Consider the following 5,223-nt stretch of genomic DNA (forward strand, 5'->3'; position numbering starts at 1 on the left):
CTCATAAGTGATCGCCATGGTGACCACAAAAGTGCTAACTAGGCTTGCATTTGTCTCTCCGGAGACGGCGACGTCGCCTCTGGACCTCCACAACGACTGCGGGAACGCGAACGTTGGCACTTCCCTTTGTGTTTCGACATACGCCGGCAGCGGCGATGCTTCACGCTTACCGGACACCATATTCACTTGAGTCAGATGCGCAATGTGCCCGGCGCTTATGAAGATGCTCTTCTACAAGCGGGACGGCCTCAGTTGCATGTAGAGTGGCCTGACCTGCAAGCTCTTCCTCAGCATTGACCTCAGTGGCTGGAGAAACAGGGGCGGCATCTTTGGCAGGATTAGAACAGGTGGCAGGCTCCCTCAAGGGTACAGACCTCCAGCAGCGACCATCATTTTCCTATGGGACTCCAGGCAAGGCCTCCCACACCACAGGGGTCGGGGGGGGGGGGGGGGTTGTTTCGAGAAACGGGCCTTTCCCAACCATGGGGCTCAAGCAATCTGGCTTATTCCCGCCGGCGCGGAGTCGCAGTGCCATTTTACCACATCCGTGCCCCCCCCCCCCCGGCGTGTCACAGCCTGATGCGAGCAACTCTTCTAATATCTGGCTTCTATTCTGCCATTTTCTTTGAAAATTATCATGGGATGGCCCCATTCTTCATAGATCTTTTTCTTGCCGAGCTGGCGTCTTTTACGTTCAAGGCAGAACCACAGCTCCTTCCTAATTTTCTTCCCCTCGAAGAGAAAGGGTGTTTTGGCTTTGTAGACTGCTCGGCATTTGCGATCCAGATTTGATAATTCCTTCGCTGGGCAGCGATTCGAGGTACTTGACGGTGGCATAAGGTATTCCTGGCAGCTCAAACAGCGCTTTCAGGCGATCCAGGGGTGAGGCAGGGAGGTGGTGGTGGTAGTAAAAACTTTAATTTCCAACAGATACAGGGTAGGCGTCAACCTACCCGCCTGCATGATGATGCACTCGAACAAAATGTGTTCCGCTGTCTCCCGCACTCCACGCAAAGGACACGCATCGATGGATGCAGACAATGTCGGCACAAAGGCTCGGCAGTGGATCGGTAAAATGCCGCAAGCGTAGCGCCACATGAATGACACGCGGCGTGCATCCAGGAAGTGCGCAGAGATGTATTTCCACATGGGACGCTCGACGGGTATTATATCTCTATGTAGATGGCTCGGTAGATGTGTGGTCAGTAGGTCTAGGACGGTCTTCAGTTGCGCACTCTGAGGCTCTTTAACTCCTCTCTCAGCAGTAGTAGTTGTTGTTGTTGTTGTGGCTGTAGGAAGAAGGAAAAGAAAATTCACGGGCCTGCTACTAGCTCGGTAGCTGAGCCACCTCGGCTGCCTCGTGCAGACAGAAAAGAAAATAGAAAAGAAAGAAAAGGAAGAGGGAGAGAAAGACGCGCGTCACAACAGCCGTCGTCCACCACCGAAGCGGTGGCAGGGTGCAATGACGGTCTACAACAGATAAAAATTCGGTGGCAGGCTAGCCCCCGCCGGAAGCGGCGGTAACCTACCTGTCCCAACCCCATTAGGGGAGTACCAATACTACTCAGCAGTAGCGAATCCTCCACAGCCATACGGTAAAACGTGAGCGGCGTCCCAGCGCGAGGGGAGTTGTGCGACTGGGACTCCCTGGTAAAGGCTGTGAGCCTGGTTGACAAGACGTAGATAGTGAACATTCTTATCAGTGGTATGTCGCACTCTACTGCTCGCGCTACCCATCTCATGTGGAACGCTCTAGTCAGGCCGTGAGGTCTGGGACGCCGAGACCTCCTCTATGTCTTGGTTGGCGGACGACCAGACGCCTTACTTGGTCTGGGCAACGCCTCCTATAACTTCCAGGCCTGCGCGTCACGTGACGTGACGTAGGCTACGTCACGACGCGGAGGCTGATGGCACTCCTACCGTTCGTGGCCGTGGCGTCGCCGGCGTAGTGCGGGCTGCGTCGCGCTGCGCTTGTAGCTCCCATCGTTTTTGTGGCAGGCGTGATGTCTGAAGGTGCGAGTTTCGTAAACTACGAAAGAATGTCTCATGCATTTATGAATGTCAGCTGGTTTCTATTTACCGCAACGAACATCGCGAAGCAAGCGGGTGGAGTAATTTTGCATGTGGCCTGTTACTGCGTCATATGAATGCATCATGTATGCGCCTGTGCGCATTCTTGAGTAGTTTTATTTTGTTGACAAGAGCAGCCCATTAATGCGATCGGTCATGAATGGGGGATGCTGTTTTTTTTTTTTTTTTCATGGTCACGTTTTTGTTTCGTGGAACTGGTACGTGATTTAGTGCCGTCTGTTAAGCACTGCTAATGTAACGCTATTTGTGAACTGTAAATCTTAAATGATTTTGAATCATATCAAGCACCATTACCACTTTATTTTGGTTCATTATATTGACCACGTACCATTAATATTGCTGTAGCTTTTGAGAGATTGACATATGCTTTTTCAGGCAGGAAAGATAGGCACGGGGGTCGAGGAGATGGTTGCAGGTGGAAAAAAAATGTTCATCACAGCTCTCGAAGGGCTAAATTGATGCTGCAGATTACGATACCCTTTTGCTATGAAACAACCAAACGTGGATAACAGGGTGACCCAAGCAATGTTTATTTACAGTTAATATCTCTCAACTTTTTGATAGGGGCTCCCTTATAGCAGGCACTTAATTTAAGACTGTCAAACACCGTTAGGGATGAATTCAAATATGGTTCACTTTCATTTACAATGTTCAGAAACATTGTGCACCTGTCGTTGTGTATTATAGTCCACACATCTGAAACTGATGCAGCTTGAAGGCACGCTTTCATCTGCTGACGTGTTGAAAGATGGTGCCTTTCTTCTTCCGCTTCATATGACGCAACAGATTCTTGAAGAGCCCGAGCAAGTCCTGAGGACTCCTGTCGGCATCTCTTGATATCTGGCGGTACTCTTGAGCTTTGTTTTTTCTTCGTGAGATATGTAGGGCACCCAGGGAACACGCTAGGCACAGACCCAGGTCGCAGGCGTGGCACAGGCAATGACACCTCTATCACTTTTCCTGTCTTCCAGTCAGTATACGACGTTGTTCGTTCCAAGCAGGAAGGGTCGAAGTGAACAGCACAGACCTACAGGAATGCAAAATATGCGTGTGAGGGACATAGTATCAGTGCAAGAAAATTGCTCTCGTAAATGGCAAATGCCCAAGCAAATAAATTAAACCAGCAATTTATGAATTTCTACCATTACATTCTTAGGTTCCCTTTTTCACTCATATAAAAAACTGGCAAGTTTACTACCACAAATGTGACCTTTGTGTAAAAAATAAGCAATTTACTGGTTCCTTATTGAAAGTAAACCTGGCAACATTTGCTCAAACAACGGCAATACATCGGTAGTAAAATCTAAAACTTTCCAACGGCGTGCTTTTTTCAACGTGCCGCATATTTAAAGTTTTACGCGAAAGTGTATACAACTCGTTCGCCCGAAAAGCCGCCGGCGTTGTAGTTCGCACGATCACGTCGGAAATAATCGGACGCTGCATGAAAGGCGCGATTGAGGCGTCCACCGAGATGCTGTGATGCGAGAGAGTTACTGCACCCATCCTTTCCTAAAAATGTCGGTTGAAATGTTCACCGATATGTCGAGATGTGAGAGGTACTGCGCCCTTACCTTTCTTGATAATAATTGTGGATATGGGAAAGGAAATGGCGCAGTATCTGTCACATAGTTCGTTGGACACAAAACGCGTTTGTGGAATCGGCGTTCGGAGAAGCGTCTTCAGAGCGCAAGCAGCGTTCCGGTCGAACGCTCACGATGACACACCGATGCTTTCGCGTTATTAGCACGTAAGCAGTCTTAAGCCCTCTGAATTTTTTTTCTCCTTCAGGTTACCTTCTGCACTGAGGAATTTTGCATCAAAAACTCCTGCACCTCTGAGAGCTTACATATTGACCACGCAATAAATAATGTAACGCGAAGGGAATATATTTACATAAACTTTACAAATGAGTCAACCGAGGCAGCGGCAACAGAGAAGGTTGTAGCCGTACTTCATACAGCGGACATTACGGCTAACAAAATTAATACTTTCTCTCAGCACACATGCCAACGCTTCATCGGACCATTCACACGCATGACATTCTTGGTGAAACGAAATCGTTTGAGAAAAATGAAAACTAAAGAATCATTGAAAGCATTCTTACCTTGGTATATGAAGTTGGCACGAAATTCTTCCTCGGAATAGCGCGCAACCACTTCTCGAAGGTGTCTTTCTCCTTCGGAAAAGAAAACACTTGAACTTTCTTCTCAACATTATAGTTGCCGGCACGCAACACTTGTTAGGCATTGCAGCCGTCGATAAACGCACATGGAAAACGCGCACAAACGCCGATGGCGAGCGATTTGGTCGAGCGCAACAGCGGCGTTCACATTGCTACCGGCGGCGAAGCACTCCAGGCACCGACTGCACGGCGCGGCAGCGGAGAGGGGCATGGCGAAGTGACCGCCGGCAGGATGTGACGTCATATTTTTGGGCGCAGGCCTGGAAGTTATAGGAGGCGTTGGTCTGGGCAACGCCTCGGCCACAGAAATCGGAAAATGACTGTGTCCATCGTTTCTTTTTTTTGTACTTGCAGGCATGTCCAGAATGCAGGCAGTGAAGCTAATTGTACTGATGAGGAGGGTGCGGGTAATAGTTGCCTGTTCTGTGAGAGGGCAACGTAGTAAACACAAGTCCATGGCCTCCCTGGCGAGTTTGTTTTCGGTTGCTTCACAGTTCATTGTTGAGGGCCCGCTCTGCTCAGAGAAGCCATGCATCCTAGTTTCTCGTACTACTGGGATACCTGCGACTGCGGAAGTGCTGCTGTTCAGGTAAATAACGGAGCTTTTGCGCTTGTTTAGGCGCGCCCCGCTCGCAGTGCAGTAGCTGCTGGTAATTTGCAGTACCCGGGGCGCTGAGTACGCGTCTGGGACAATGATTGTCATATCGTCAGCATAGCCGAAGATGGGCACACTTGGTAGGCCGGCTGGGAGCTTGGTTCTTGTGATGGAGGGGTCCGCGGCGAGGCATTGTAGCAGTGGCTCTATCGCTATTGTGTAGAGTAGCGGGGAAAGCGGGCGCGCCAGCCTGACGCCCCTCTCTACCACGAAATGCTCATAGACTCGCCCCTGAATAATTACTGCCGAGCGCGGCTCTGCGTACTTGCACCATGCGGACATATTCCTTGTCAAT

The 5,223-nt window shown here is 49.8% G+C and overlaps 1 pseudogene across 1 annotated transcript; it reads right to left on the reverse strand.

Moving 5' to 3' along the window:
* Positions 1-2,597: 2,597 nt before the first annotated feature.
* Positions 2,598-4,509, reverse strand: LOC146209534 (uncharacterized; annotated as a pseudogene). Its single transcript, XR_014703450.1, has 2 exons — positions 4,196-4,509; positions 2,598-3,118 (listed from the first exon to the last, which is right to left on the reverse strand). The product of XR_014703450.1 is annotated as an uncharacterized LOC146209534 (transcript).
* Between the last annotated feature and the right edge of the window lie 714 nt (positions 4,510-5,223).

Source organism: Amblyomma maculatum, chromosome 1, assembly GCF_055883805.1.
Source record: "Amblyomma maculatum isolate TAMU_Amacu chromosome 1, ASM5588380v1, whole genome shotgun sequence".
Taxonomy (NCBI): domain Eukaryota; kingdom Metazoa; phylum Arthropoda; class Arachnida; order Ixodida; family Ixodidae; genus Amblyomma; species Amblyomma maculatum.